The sequence below is a fragment of the Nuphar pumila genome, chromosome 12 (genome assembly GCF_984573655.1).
Source record: "Nuphar pumila chromosome 12, dmNupPumi1.hap1.1, whole genome shotgun sequence".
Lineage (NCBI taxonomy): Eukaryota > Viridiplantae > Streptophyta > Magnoliopsida > Nymphaeales > Nymphaeaceae > Nuphar > Nuphar pumila.
In genome coordinates, this window is record NC_143260.1 from 63,310,907 (window position 1) to 63,328,405 (window position 17,499).

Below are 17,499 nucleotides of genomic sequence, written 5' to 3' on the forward strand. Positions count from 1 at the left end.
ATCTAAGACTGTCAAAAAAAAATCATAATGATTCAATCATGCATATGTGTTCTATGTTATCAAAACAATTCTATAGTGATTCAATCATTCGTATATATGTTCTAAGGCTATCAACGAAAATTCATAGTCATTCATTCGAATATGTGTTCTAAGACTGTAAAAAAAAAATCATAGTGTTTCAATCAAGCAAATATGTGTTCTGAGGTTGTCAAAAACATTTTATAGTGATTCAATCATGTATATATGTGTTCTAATGCATTGAAAAAAAAATTATGTTGATTCAATCATGCATATATGTGTTCTAACACTGCGAAAAAAATCATAGTGATTAAATCATGCCTATATGTGTTCTAAGACTCTCAAAAAAAATCATAGTGATTCAATCATGCATATATGTGTTCGAAGACTGGTAAAAAAATTTATAGTGACTCGATCATGCAGATATTTGATCTAAGGTTGCCAAAAAAAATTTATAGTGATTCAATCAAGCATATATCTGTTAAAATGCTCCCAAAACATTTATGGTGATTTAATCATGCATATATGTGTTCTAAGGCTGGCCAAAAATTTTCATAGTGATTCAGTCATGCATATATGTGTTCTAAGGCTTCAAAAAAAAATCATAATGATCCCATCATGCATATATATTTTCTACGGCTTTCAAAAAAATTTCAGAGTGATTCAAACTTGCATATATGTGTTCTAAGGCTGTCAAAAACATTTAATAGTGATTAAATCATGTTTATATTGTTCTAAGGATGTCCAAAAAATTTCAGAGCAATTCACTCATGCATATTTTTGTTCTAAGGCTGTCATAAAATTTTCATAATGATTCAATCATACATATACGTGTGCTAAGGCTGCCAAAAAATTTCATAGTGATTCGTTCATGCGTATATGTGTTTTATGGATATAAAAAAATTATATTAATTCAATCATGCATATGTGTGTTTCAAAGCTGTGAAAAAAATCTCATAGTTATTCGATCATGCAAATATATGATCTGTGGTTGTCAAAAAAAAATCATAGTGATTCAATCATTCATATATATGTTCTAAGGCTGTCATTAAAATTTCATAGTGATTCAATCATTTATATATGTGTTCTAAGGCTGTCAAAACAATTCCATAGTGATTTAATCATGCATATATGTATTCTAAGGTTGTCAAAAAAACTTAGTGATTCAATCATGTACATATGTGTTCTAAGGTGGCCAAAAAAAATTCACAGTGATTCAATCATGCATATATGTGTTCTAAGTCTGTAAAAAAAATCTCATAGCAATTCAATCTAGCATATATGTGTTGTATGGTTCTCAAAAAAAATTTATAGTGATTCAATCATGCACATATGTGTTCTAAGGCTGTCAAAAAAATGCCATAGTGATTCAATCATGCATATATGTGTTCTAAGGCTGTCAAAAATTTTTATAATGTTTGAATTACGCATAAATGTGTTCTAAGGCTGTCAAAAATATTTCATAGAGATTCAATCATGCGTATATGTGTTCTAAGGCTGTCAAAAAAAAATCATAGTAATTCAATCATGCATATTTGTGTTCTTAGGCTGTCAAAAAAAAATTATAGCGACTCAATCATGTATATATGTGTTCTAACTCTGTCAAAAAAGTTTCATAGTGATTCAATCAAGCATATATGGGTTCTAAGGCTGTCAAAAAAATTTCACAGTGATTCAATCATGCATATATGTGTTCTAAAGCTATCAAAAAAATCATAGTGATTCAATCATGCATATATATGTTCTACAGTTGATAAAAAAATTTCATAGAGTTTCAATCATGCAGATATGTGTTCTAAGGTTGTCAAAAAAAAATATAGTGATTCAATCATGCATATATGTGTTCTAATTTTATTCAAAAAAAATTATAGAGATTCAATCATGCATATTTGTGTTCTAAGACTGTAAAAAAAAATTCATAGTGATTCCATCATGCAGATATGTGTTCTAAGGTTGTCAAAAAAAAATATTGTGATTCAATCATGCATATATGTGTTATGATGCTCTTAAAAAAATTTCATACAGATTCAATCATGCATATGTGCCCTAAGACTATCAAAATAAATTCGTAGTGTTTCAATCATGCATATATGTGTTCTAAGGCTGTCAAAAAAATTTTATAGTGATTCAATCATGCAAGTATGTGTTCTACGGTTGTCAAAAAAAATTCACAGTGATTTAATGATGCATATATGTGTTCCAAGGCTGTCAAAAAAAATTCATAGTGATTCAACCATGCATATATGTGTTCTAAAACTGTCAAAAAAAAATCATTGTTATTTAATCATGCATATATGTGTTCTAAGGTTTAAAAAAAGTTACAGTTATTCAATCATGCATATATGTGTTCTAAGGCTGTCAAATAAATTCCATATTGATTCAATCATGCATATATATCTTCTAAGGCTGTCAAAAAAATTCACAGTGATTCAATCATGCATATATGTGTACTAAGTCTATCAAAAAAAATTCATAGAGATTAGATCATGCTTATATGTGTTCTAAGGGTGTCAAAAAGATTTTGTAGTGATTCAATCAATCATATATGTGTTCTAAGGCTGTCAAAAAAAATCATAGTGAATCAATCATGCAGATATGTGTTATAAAGTTGTCAAAAAACATTTATAGTGATTCAATCAAGCATATATGTGTTCTAATGCTCTCAAAAATAATTTCTAGAGGTTCAATCATGCATAAAACTGTTCTAAGGCTGTCAAAAAAAATTTATGGTGATTCAATCATGCATATATGTGTTCTAATGCCGGAAAAAAAATTCAGATTTATTCAATCATGCATACATGTGTTCTAAGGCTGTAAAAAAAAATCATAGTGATTAAATCTTGCTTACATGTGTTCTAAGGCTGTAAAAAAAAACATAGTGATTCAATCAAGCATATATGTGTTATAAGGCTGTCAAAAAAATCTTGTCGTGATTCAATCATGCATATATGTGTTCTAAGGCTTGCAAAAAAAAATTCTATTGATTCAATCATGCATATATGCGTTCGATGGTTGTCAAAAAAATTTCATAGTGATTCAATCATGCATATGTGTGTTCTAAGGCTGTCAAAAAAATTTCATAGTGACTCATTCATTCATATATGTGTTTTTAAGTTATCAAAAAAAATTATAGTGATTCAATCAAGTAGATATGTGTTATAAGGTTGATAAAAAAAATTTATAGCTATTCAATCTTGCTTATATGTGTTCTAATGCTCTAAAAAAATTTATAGTTATTCAATCACGCATATATGTTCGATCCAAAGACCCATCCTCTTCGTCAGAGGCTCCCCACGCCGTTGATCAGAAGAAAATAAGGGGCTTGGTAAGCAATCGGGAAACCCAACCCCCACTGCAAGCAGCCAACCACTATCTTGTGAGGCCTTTCCACACTCCCTCCTTACCTTTCTCACGAGTGGAACCATGAGGGGTTGAGATTTTCGTGAATTGGCATTCGTAGGCGTAGTGGATTTGGGGATTTCATGGATTTCTGAAAGGCTCAAGGATTCTCATTTAATTTTTTTGTGTAAGTCAAGGGGGGTCGCCTGAACCAGAGCAGGGCGCAATCTGAAACCCTCGACTACCGGATACTCTCTCTCTCTCTTTGGGTCGTCGGAACCTAGGTCGCTGACTAACAGTGAAGCAAAACCCTCGACTAACGGATACTCTCTCTCTCTCTCTCTCTCTCTCTCTCTCTCTCTCTCTCTCTCTCTCTCTCTCTCTCTCTCTCTCTCTCTCTCTCTCTCTCTCTCTCTCTCACGCAGGAAGCTTGTCGGAACTTGGGTCGTCGGAGGTAGACGAAGCTCCCACCGCACATCTATCTCTCTCTCTCTCTCAGCGGCACGGAGGGGGTTTTTCATGACTTGGGAGATCCAACACGGGCGACGAAGGTAGCCCCCCTCGATGAGTGACGATTCAAGGTATTTTTTATGTACTTCCGCCAAATTCTCCTTTTGTGGTGTTTTCATGTGGTTTCTTTTCAAAAAAAAAACTTGCTTTTTATACATTTTTAGGTTGTGTTTTTTTATCCTGTGCATAACTGTTTAGTTATACATTGCTTGTCCCAAGCCTGGATAACGGAGGAGGGTTGTGTTAGGCCAGTGACAGCCAGCGTAAAAACTTAGTCACACCCTAAGAATATGAACCAATATGTGAATTTCATTAGGGCAGTCCCTACTAAGCGATGCTTTGTACTCTATAGGCCCGGAGGCAATGATAAGTGGGCAAGGGTAGCTAGGACATTGCCCAGAAGCGATGCGTCAAACCGGCGCCTGGGGGTGGGGTCAAATAGGCAAGGGTTCCCGCACTTTATTGAATGGGTGAGGGTAAAAAAGATAGTTCAAGACCATACAATTAGGTTAGCCACTTGGAACATAGGGTCTTTAACTGGTAAGTTGGTAGAGTTAGTAGATGTTATGTGTAGGAGAAAGATTGATATTTTATGTTTACAAGAGACCAATTGGGTAGGTGAGAAAGCAAAAGCAATAAAACCTTGGGGATATAAGATTTGGTATTCAGGAATACATAGGAATAGGAATGGAGTTGGGATTGTTTTTAGTCGTGAGTTTATAGATAATGTAGTTGAGGTCTGTAGGAAGGGGGCTAGGATTATACTTATTAGATTAGTAGTAGGTACAGATATTATTAATTTTATTAGTGTTTATGCACCTCAAGTCGGTTTAGACGATTCCATTAAGCGTCGATTTTGGGAAGATTTAGACGGAGTAGTACAAGGGATATCTCATGGAGAAAAGATTTTCATCGGCGGAGACCTTAATGGACATGTAGGCTTTAGTAGGGATGGATTTGAGAGTATCCATGGAGGCTATGGTATAGGAGAAAGAAACGAAAGTGGAGAAAGGATTTTAGATTTTGGTTTGTCCTATGATTTGATCTTAGCCAACACGTGGTTTAGGAAGAGGGAGTCTCACCTAGTAACATTTAAAAGTGGGGTTAATAAGAGTCAGATAGATTTTTTCCTACTCAGAAAGAGTGATAGAGGTTGTTGCATCGATTGTAAGGTTATACCTGGAGAAAGTGTAGCTACACAGCATAGAGTCTTAATTTTAGATCTCAAAATTAGAAAATGCCACAAAAGGGATAGACATAGGATAAATCCTAGAATTAAGTGGTGGGCACTGAAAGGAGCTAAACAAGGAATGTTTGTAGAACAGGTAGCTAAGGAAGCTAATTGGTGTCTCGAGGAGGATGCATAATCAATGTGGAATAAGATAGCGGGTTGCATGCGAAAGGTGGCGAAGGTGGTTTTGGGTGAGTCTAAAAGCGGTGCACCTCTAGGTAAGGATACATTATGGTGGAACGAAGATGTCAAATTAGCTATTAAGGTTAAAAGAGAGTGTTATAGAAATCTAAGTGAGAGTTGTGATAATGAGAATTTGGAGAAGTATATGCTAGCAAAGAAGGAAGCTAAAAAAGTAGTTCGAAATGCAAGGGATAAGGTATATAAGGAGGTCTATGACAAGTTGGATACAAAGGAGGGCGAAAATGATATTTATAGGCTTGCAAAGATGAGAGATATGAAATCGAGAGATCTGGGTATGGTTAGATGTATCAAAGATGAAATGCAAAGGGTTTTAGTTAAAGATGAGGAGATTAAGGAGAGATGGAAAGATTATTTTGATAAGCTATTTAATGGAAGGCATGCCCAGGATCTTGGAGACTTCTCCATTCCTTTTCATGAAATGGATCATGACTTCATGCGCAAGATTCAAAAGAAAGAAATTGCAGAGGCTTTGAAGAAAATGCAATCCAGAAAGGCAGTTGGTCCGGATGGTATACCTATCGAGGCTTGGAAATGCTTGGGTGAGAAAGGTTTAGTATGGTTGGCAAATCTTTTTAGCAAGATTTGGCGGACAAATAAGATGCCTAATGAGTGGAGGAAGAGTACTTTGGTGCCTATCTTTAAGAATAAGGGTGATATACAAGATTGCACAAACTATCGTGGTATAAAACTCATTAGTCATACTATGAAACTTTGGGAGAGGGTGATTGAGTATAGGTTGAGGAAGGTTGCCATGATATCGGAGAATCAATTTGGTTTTATGCCTGGAAGATCAACTATGGAAGCTATACATCTTCTTAGACAACTTATTGACAGATATAGAGAGGGGAACAAAGATTTGCATATGGTTTTTATTGATTTAGAGAAGGCATACGATAGAGTACCTAGGGTTGTTCTCTGGTGGACAATCATGAAGAAAGGTATCTCTCTTAAGTACATTAGAATAATTAAAGATATGTACGAAGGAGTAGTAACCAATGTTCTAAGGTTGTTAAATCATTTATATGTGTTCTAAGGTTGTTAAAAAAAAATTATAGTGATTCAATCAAGCATATATTTGTTCTAAGGCTATCAAAAAAAATTCATAGTGCTTCAATCATTTATATATGTGTTCTAAGGCTACCAAAATAATTTCATAGTGATTCCATCATGCATATATGTGTTCTACCACTGTCAAAAAAATTCCATAGTGATTCAATCATGCATAAATGTGTTCTAAGCCTGTCAAAAAAAATTTATAGAGATTCGATCGTGCATATATGTGTTCTAAGGCTGTAAAAAAATTTATAGTGATTGAATCATGCATATAAGTGTTCTAAGGCTGCTGAAAAAATTTCATAGTGATTCAATAATGCATATATATGTTCTAACGCTGTCAAAAGAATTTCATAGAGATTCAATTATACAGATATGTGTTCTAAGGCTGTCAAACAATAGTGATTCAGTCATGCATATATGTGTTCTAAGGCTCTAAAAAAAATTTATAGTGATTCAATCATGCATATCTGTGTTCTAAGGCTGCAAAAAAATCATAGTGATTCAATAATTTATATATGTGTTCTAAGGCTGTAAAAAAAATTTATATTGATTAAATCATAGTTATATGTGTTCTAAGGCTGTCAAAAAAAATTGATCGGGATTCAATCATGCATATATATGTTCTAAGGTTATCAAAAAACTTTTCTAGTGATCTAATCATGCATATATGTGTTCTAAGGCTTTCAAAAAAAATTATATTGACTCAATCATGCATATATGTGTTCTAAGGTTGTCAAAAAAATCTCATAGTGATTCAATCAAGCATATATGTGTTCTATGGTTCTCAAAAAAAATTCATAGTGATTCAATAATTTATATATGTGTTCTTAGCCTATATAAAAAATATCATAGTGATTCAATCTTGCATATATGTGTTCTATGGCTGTCAAACAAAATTCATGGTGATTCAATCATGCATATTTGTTTTCTAAGGCTATCAAAAAAAATTCATAGTTTTCAATCATTCATATACGTGTTCTAAAGCTGTCAAAAAAAATTCATAGTGATTCAATCATGCATATATAAAATGTACGCTTGTCAAAAAAAAATTAAACTAATTGAATCAGGCAGATATGTGTTGTATGATTTTTAAAAAAAATTCATAGTGATTCAATCATGCATATATGTGTTCTAAGTTTGTGAAAAAAATTCCATAGTTGTTCAATCAAGCATATATGTGTTCTAAGGTTGTCAAAAAAAAATTAATTGATTGAATCATGCGTATATGTGTTCTAAGGCTGTCAAAAAAATTCATAGTGAGTCAATCTTGCATAAATGTGTTCTAAGGCTGTCAAAAAAAATTCATAGGGACTCAATCATGCATATATGTGTTCTAAGGCTGCAAAAAAAATTATAGTGATTCAATCATGCATATATGAGTTCTAAGGCTGTTAACAAAACTCATAGTGATTCAATCATGCTTATATGTGTTCTAAGACTGACAAAAAAAATGTATGGATTCAGTCATATATATATGTGTTAAAATGCTCTAAAAAATTTTTATAGTGATTATATCATGCATATATGTGTTCTAAGGCTGTAAAAAAAAATCCATAGTTATTAAGTCATGCTTATATGTGTTCTAAGACTGTCAAAAAGTTTCATTGTGATTCAATCATGCATATATGTCTTCTAATGCTCTAAAAAAAATCATAGTGATTCAATCCTGCATATATGTGTTCTAAGGCAGTCAAAAAAAAATTTATAGTGATTCAATCATGCATATATGTGTTCTAAGGCTATCAAATAATTCATAGTGATTCAATCATCCATATCTGTGTTCTAAGGCAACCAAAAAAATTCATAGTGATTCAATCATGCTTATATGTGTTTTAAGGCTATCAAAAAAAGTTCATAGCGATTCAATCATGAAAATATGTGTTCTAAGGTTGTCAAAAAAAATGATAGTGATTCAATCATTCATATAATTGTTCTAAGGTTGTCCAAAAAAATTCATAGTGATTAAATCATGCATATATTTGTTCTAAGGCTGTCAAAAAAAATTATATTGATTTCAATCATGCATATATCTGTTCTGATGCTGCCAAAAAATATTTATAGAGATTCAATCATGCATATATGTTTTTTAGGCTGTCAAAAAAAAATTCATAGTCATTCAATATGCATATATGTGTTCTAAGTTTGTCAAAAAAAATTCATAGTGATTCAATCATGCAGATATGTGTTATAAGGTTGTCTAATGATTCAATCATGCATATATGTGTTCTAATGCTCTCAAAAAAAATTGTAGTGATTCAATAATGCATATATGTGTTCTAAGGCTGTCAAAAAAATTATATTGACCCAAACATGCATATATGTGTTCTAAGGTTGTCAAAAAAATCTCATAGTGATTCAATCAAGCATATATGTGTTCTATGGTTGTCAAAAAAAATTCATAGTGATTCAATCATTTATATATGTGTTCTTAGCCTATATAAAAAATATCATAGTGATTCAATCTTGCATATATGTGTTCTATGGCTGTCAAACAAAATTCATGGTGATTCAATCATGCATATTTGTTTTCTAAGGCTATCAAAAAAAATTCATAGTTTTCAATCCTTCATATACGTGTTCTAAAGCTGTCAAAAAAAATTCATAGTGATACAATCATGCATATATAAACTTTATGCTTGTCAAAAAAAATTGAACTAATTCAATCAGGCAGATATGTGTTGTATGTTTTTTAAAAAAAATTCATAGTGATTCAATCATGCATATATGTGTTCTAAGTTTGTGAAAAAAATTCCATAGTTGTTCAATCAAGCATATATGTGTTCTAAGGTTGTCAAAAAAAATTTAATAGATTGAATCATGCGTATATGTGTTCTAAGGCTGTCAAAAAAATTCATAGTGAGTCAATCTTGCATAAATGTGTTCTAAGGCTGTCAAAAAAAATTTATTGGGACTCAATCATGCATATATGTGTTCTAAGGCTGCAAAAAAAAATTATAGTGATTCAATCATGCATATATGCGTTCTAAGGCTGTTAAAAAAATTCATAGTGATTCAATCATGCTTATATGTGTTCTAAGACTGACAAAAAAAATGTATGGATTCAGTCATATATATGTGTTAAAATGCTCTAAAAAAATTTTATAGTGATTATATCATGCATATATGTGTTCTAAGGCTGTAAAAAAAATCCATAGTTATTAAGTCATGCTTATATGTGTTCTAAGGCTATCAAAAAGTTTCATTGTGATTCAATCATGCATATATGTCTTCTAATGCTCTAAAAAAAATCATAGTGATTCAATCCTGCATATATGTGTTCTAAGGCTGTCAAAAAAAATTTATAGTGATTCAATCATGCATATATGTGTTCTAAGGCTATCAAATAATTCATAGTGATTCAATCATCCATATCTGTGTTCTAAGGCAACCAAAAAAAATCATAGTGATTCAATCATGCTTATATGTGTTTTAAGGCTATCAAAAAAAGTTCATAGCGATTCAATCATGCAAATATGTGTTCTAAGGTTGTCAAAAAAAATTATAGTGATTCAATCATTCATATAATTGTTCTAAGGTTGTCCAAAAAATTTCATAGTGATTAAATCATGCATATATTTGTTCTAAGGCTGTCAAAAAAAAATTATATTGATTTCAATCATGCATATATCTGTTCTGATGCTGCCAAAAAATATTTATAGAGATTCAATCATGCATATATGTTTTTTAGGCTGTCAAAAAAAAATTCATAGTGATTCAATATGCATATATGTGTTCTAAGTTTGTCAAAAAAATTTCATAGTGATTCAATCATGCAGATATGTGTTATAAGGTTGTCTAGTGATTCAATCATGCATATATGTGTTCTAATGCTCTCAAAAAAAATTGTAGTGATTCAATAATGCATATATGTGTTCTAAGACTGTCAAAGAAATTTTATAGAGGTTAAATCATACTTATATGTGTTCTATGGCTGTAAAAAAAATTTCATAATGATTCAATCATGCATATATGTGTTCTACGGCAGTCAACAAAACATTCTAGAGATTCAGTCATGCATATATGTGTTCTATGGCAAAAAAAAATTTGTATTGAATCAATCATGCATATATGTGTCTTAAGGCTGTCAAAAAAATCTCATAGTGATTCAATCATGCATATATGTGTTCGGATGCTGTCAAAAAAATTTATAAAGATTCAATCATGCATATACGTGTTCTAAGGCTGTCAAAAAAAATCATAGTGATTCAATCCAGCATACATGTGTTCTAGGGTTGTCAAAAAAATTTCATCGTGACTAAATCATGCTTATATGTGTTCTGAGGATGTCAAAAAAAAATCATAGTGATTCAATCATGCATATATGTTTTTTAAGGCTGTCAAAAAAATTTTGTTGTGATTCAGTCATCCATACATGTGTTCTTAGGTAGTCAAAAAAAGTTGAATTGATTTAATCATGCATATTTGTATTCTAAAAGTGTCAAAAAAAGCTTATAGTGATTCAATCATGCATATGTGTTCTATGGTTATTAAAAAAAATTCATAGTGATTCAATCATTCATATATGTGTTCTAAGGCTGTAAAAAAAAAATCATAGTTTTTCAATGATGCATATATGTGTTGTAAGGATGTCAAAAAAAAATCATAGTGATTCATTCATTCATATTTGTGTTCTAAGGCTATCAAAAAAAATTCATAGTGATTTAATCATTCATATATGTTCTAAGGATGTCAAAAATATTTCATAGTCATGCAATTATTTATATATGAGTTCTATGGCTGTCAAAAAAAAATTGCAATGATTCAATCATGCGTATATGTGTTCTAAGGTTGTCAAAAAAATTTCATAGTGATTCAATCATGCAAATATGTGCTCTAAGGCTGTCAAAAAAATTCATAGTTGTTCAATCATTTTTATATTTATTCTAAGGTTATGAAAAAAAGCTTATAAAGATTCAATCATGCATATATGTGTTCTATGGCTGTCAAAAAAAATTCATGGTGATTCAGTCATGTATATGTGTTTTAAGTCTGTCAAAAAACATTCATAATGATTCACACCAACATATATGTTTTGGAAGGTTGTAAAAAAAAATCATAGTGATTCAATCATGCAAGTATGTGTTCTAAGGTTGTCAAATAAAATTTATAGTAATTCAAATATGCATATATGTGTTCTGATATTCTCAAAAAAATATTATAGAGATTCAATCAAGCAGATATGTGTTCTAAGGCTGTCAAAAAAAAATTTTAGTCATTCAATCCTTCATATATGTGTTTTAAGGCTGGACAAAAAATTTCATAGTGATTCAATCATGCTAATAAGTGTTCTAAGGTTGCCAAAAAAAATTTATAGTAATTCAATCTTGCATATATGTGTACTAATGCTCTAAAAAAAATTGTTGTCATTGAATCATAAGTATATTTGTTCTAAAGCTGTCAAAAAAAAGTCAAAGTGATGTAATCATGCATATATGTGTTCTAAGGTTGCCAAGAAATTTCATACCGATTCAAACACGCGTATATGTGTTCTAAAGCTGTCAAAAAACATTTATAGTGATTCAATCATGCACATATGTGTTCTAAGGCTGTCAAAAACAATTCATAGTGATTCAATCATGCATATATGTGTTATATGGCTGTCAAAAATTTTCCATAGTGACTCAATCATGCATATATATGTTCTAAAGCAGTAAAAAAAAAATCATAGTGAATCCATCATGCATATATGCGTTCTGTCTGTCAAAATAAATCATAGTGATTCAATCCCACATATATGTGTTCTGAGCCTGTCAAAAAAATTTCATAGTGATTCAATCATGCAGATATGTGTTCTAAGGTTGTCAAAAAAAATTTATTGTGATTCAATCATGAATATATGTGTTCTGATGTTGTCAAAAAAAATTATAGAGATTCAATGATGAATATATGTGGTCTGAGGCTGTTTAAAAAATTTCATAGTCATTCACTCTTTCATATATGTGTTCTAAGGCTGGCAAAAAAAATTCTGAGTGATTAAATCATGCTGATATGTGTTCTAATGTTGCCAAAAAAAAATTATAGTCACTCAATCTTGCATATATGTGTTCTAATGCTCTAAAAAAATTTATAGTCATTGAATCAAGTGTATATGTGTTCTAAGGCTGTCAAAAAAAATTCATAGTGATTTAATCATGCATATATGTGTTCCAAGGCTGCCAAAAAATATCTTCGCAATTCAAACATGTGTATATGTGTTCTACGATTGTCAAAAAAAATTCATAGCGATTCAATCAGGCATATATGTGTTCTAAGGCTATCAAAAAAATTTATAGTGATTCAATCATGCATATATATGTGTTCTAAGGCTGTCAAAAAAATTCCATAGTGACTCAATCATCGATATATGTGTTCTCAGGCTGTAAAAAAAATTCAGACTGATTAAATCAGGCATATATGAGTTCTAAGGCTCTGAAAAGTATTTCATAGTGATTCAATCATGCATATATGTTTTCTAAGGCTATCAAAAAAAAATTATAGTAATTCAATCATGCATATATGTGTTATATGGCTGTCAAAAAAATCTCACAGTGATTTGATCTTGCGTATATGTGTTCTAAGGGAGTAAAAAAAAATCGTAGTGATTCAATCATGCATATATTTGTTTGAAGGTTGTCAAAAAAAATTATACAGATTCAATCATTCATATATCTGTTCTAAGGCTGTCAAAAAATTTTTATAGTGATTCAATCATGCATTTATGTGTTCTATTTTTGTCAAAAAAAATTTATAGTTATTCAATCCTGCATATATGTGTTCTAAGGCTGTCAAAAAATTTTCATAGTGATTCAATTATGCAGATATGTGTTCTATGTTTGTCAAAAAAAAATTATAGTGATTTAATCATGCATATATGTGTTCTGATGTTGTCAAAAAAAAGTTATTAAGATTCAATCAGGCATATATGTGTTCTAAGGCTGTCAAAAAAATTTCATAGTGATTCAATCATGCTCATATATGTTCTAAGGTTGTCAAAAAAATTTTATAGTGACTAAAGCATGCATATATGTGTTCTAATGCTCTCAAAAAAAAATTATAGTGATTCAATCACGTATATATGTGTCCTAAGGCAATAAAAAAAAATTGATAGTGATTCAATCATGCATATAAGTGTTCTAAGGCTGAAAAAAATTCATAGTGATTCAAACATGGGTATATTTGTTCTAAGGATGTCAAAAAAATTTATATTGATTCAATCATGCATATATGTGTTCTAAGGCTGTCAAAAAACTTTCATAGTGATTCAATCATGCATATATGTGTTCTGAGGCTGTCAAAAAAATTGATAGTGATTCAATCATGCATATTTTTGTTCTAAGGCTGTCAAAAAAAAATCATCGTGATTGAATCAAGCATATATGTGTTCTAAGGCTGTCAAAAATATTTCATAGTGATTCAATCATGCATATATGTGTTCTAAGGCTGTCAAAAAAAAATCATAGTAATTCAATTCTGCATACATATGTTCTAAGGCTATCAAAAAAAATTCTCAGTGATTCAATCAGGCAAATATGTGTTCTATGGCTGTCAAAAAAAAATCACAGTCATTCAATGATGTTGATATATGTTCTAAGGTTGTCAAAAAAAAATTAGAGTGATTCAATCATGCATATATGTGTTCTGATGTTGTCAAAAAATTTATAGAGATTCAATCCAGCATATTTGTGTTCTAAGGCTGTCAAAAAAAATTCATAGTGATTCAATCTTGCAGATATGTGTTCTAAGGTTGTCAAAAAAAATTATGATGATTTAATCATGCATATATATGTTCTAATGCTCTCAAAAAGAAATTATAGTCAATCAATCATGCATATATGTGTCTTAGGCTCTAAAAAAAATTCATGGTGATTCAATCATGCATATTTGTGGTTCTAAGGCTGAAAAAAAAATCATAGTGATTCAAACATGCATATATTAGTTCTAAGTATCAAAAAAAAATCGTAGTGATTCAATCAAGCACATATGAGTTCTAAGGTTGTCAAAAAAATATGATAGTGATTCCATCATGCATATCTGTGCTCTAAGGCTGTCAAAAAAAATCCTGAGTGATTCAATCATGCATATATGAGTTCTAAGTCTGTTAAAAAAATCTATAGTGATTCAATCATGCATATATTTGTTCTAAGGCTGTCAAAAAAAATTCATAGTGATTGAATCATGCATATATGTATTCTAAGGATGTCAAAACTATTTCATAGAGATTCAATCATGCATATCTGTGTTCTAAGGCTATCAAAAAAAATTCATAGTAATTCAATCCTGCATATATATGTGCTTAGGCTGACAAAAAAATGTCACAGTGATTCAATCATGCATATATGTCTTCTAAGGCTATTAAAAAAATTTCATAGTGATTTATTCATGCATATATGTGTTTCGAGCCTGTCAAAAAAAATTCATAGTGATTGAATAATGCAGATATGTGATCTACGGTTGTAAAAAAAAAATCATAGTTATTCGAAAATTCAGACATTTGTTCTAGGGTTGTCAAAAAAAATTATATTGATTCAATCATGCTTATATGTGTCCTAAGGTTGTCAAAAAAAATCATAGTTAATTAATCATGCATATATGTGTTCTAAGGCTGTCAAAAAAATTTCATAGTGACTGAATCATGCATATATGTGTTCTAAGGCTGACAAAAATATTTTATAGTGATTCAATCATGCATATATGTGTTCAAAAGCTGTCAAAAAACTTTCATAGCAATTCAATCATGCATATATATGGTTTATGCCTATCAAAAAAAATTTACATTCATTCAATCATCCATATATGTGTTCTAAGGCTGTCAAAAAAAATTCACAGTGAATCAATCATGCATATATGAGTTCTTAGGTTGTCAAAAAAAAAATCATAGTGATTCAATCACGCAGATATGTGTTCTAAGGCTGTCAAAAAAATTTCATAGTAATTCAATCATGGAGATCTTTGTTCTATGGTTGTCAAAAAAAATTTATATAGATTCAATCATGCATATATGTGTTCTAAAGTAGTTAAAAAAAATTCATAGTAATTCATATATGTGTTCTAAGTCTGTCAAAAAAAAATTCATAGTGATTTAATCCTCAATATATATGTTCTAAGAATATAAAAAAAAATTATAGTGATTCAATCATGCAGATATGTGTTCTAAGGTTGTAAAAAAAAATTATAGTGATTCAATCATGCATATATGTTTTCTGATGTTGTCAAAAAAAATTATAAAGATCCAATCATGCATATATGTGTTCTAAGGTTGTCCAAAAAATTGCAGACATTCAATCATGCATATACATGTTCTAAGGCTGTCAAAAAAAAAATCAATGTGATTCAATCATGCATATACGTGTTCTAAACTGTCAAAAAATTTTATTGTGATTCAATCATGCATAAATGCGTTCTGATGTTCTCAAATAAAATTTATAGAGATTCATTCATGCATATATGTGTTCTAAGGCTGTCAAAAAAATTTTATGGTGATTCAAACATGCTGATATGTGTTCTAAGGTTGTCAAAAAAGTTTTAATGTGATTCAATCATGCATATATGTGTTCTAATGCTCTCATTATAGTGATTCAATCACGCATATATGTGTTCTGAGGCTGTCAAAAAAAAAATCATAGTGATTCAATCATGCATATAAGTGTTCTAAGGCTGTCAAAAAAATTCACAGCCATTCAATCATGCATATATGTGTTCTAAGGCTATCAAAAAAAATTCACACTGATTCAATCATGCATATATGTGTTTTGAGGTTGTCAAAAAAATTCATAGTGATTCAATCATGCAGATATGTGTTCTAAGGCTGTCAAAAAAGTTTCATAGTTATTCAATCATGGAGATATTTGTTCTAAGTTGGTCAAAAAAATCACATAGATTCAATCATTCATATTTGTGTTCTAAGGCTGTTAAAAAAAATCATAGGGATTCAATAGTGCTTCAATGTGTTCTAAGTCTGTCAAAAAAATTCATAGTGATTCAATCCTTAATATATGTGTTCTAAGGATGTCAAAAAAATTTTATAGTGATTTAATCATGCAGATATGTGTTCTAAGGTTATAAAAAAAATTTATAGTGATTCAATCATGCATATATGTGTTTTGGTGTTGTCACAAAAAATTTATAGAGATTCACTCATGCATATATGTGTTCTATGGCTGTCAAAAAATTTTCATAGTTATTCAATCATTTAGATATTTGTTATAAGTTTTATCAAAAAAAAAATTATATAGTTTCAATCATGCATATATGTGTTCTAATGTTGTACAAAAAAAATCATAGTGATTTAATCATGCATATAAGTGTTCTAAGTCTGTCAAAAAAAATCATAGTTATTCAATCCTTAATATATGCATTCTAAGGCTGTCAAAAAAAGTTTATAGTGATTCAATCATGCAAATATGTGTTCTAAGGTTGTAAAAAAAAATTATAGTGATTCAATCATGCATATATTTGTTCTGATGTTGTCAAAAAAAATTTATAGAGATTCAATCATGGATATATGAGTTCTAAAGCTGTCAAAAAATTTCATTCATTAAATCATGCATATACCTTTTCTAAGGCTGTCAAAAAAATTACATTTTGATTCAATCAGGCATATATGTGTTCTAAGGCTGTCAAAAATATTTTATAGTGATTCAATCATGCATATATGTGTTCTGATGTTGTTAAAATTTTTTTATAGAGATTCAATCATGCATATATGTGTTCTAAGGCAGTCAAAAAAATTTTATGGTGATTCAATAAGGCTGATATGTCTTCTAAGGTTGCCAAAAAAAATTATAGTGATTTAATCACGCATGTACGTGTTCTATTGCTCTAAAAAAAATTTATAGTGATTCAATCATGCATATATGTGTTCTAAGGTTGTCAAAAAAAATCATATTGACTCAATCATGCATATATGTGTTTTAAGGCTGTAAAAAAAATCACAGTCATTAAATTATGCATATATGTGTTCTAAGGCTCTAAAAAAAAATCACAGTGATTCAATCATGCATATATGTATTCTAAGGTTGTCAAAAAAAATTCATAGTGGTTCAATCATGCAGATATGTGTTCTAATGCTATAAAAAAAATCATAGTTATTCAATCATGGATATATTTGATCTAAGGTTGTCAAAATAAATTTAAATAGATTCAATTATGCATATCTGTGTTCT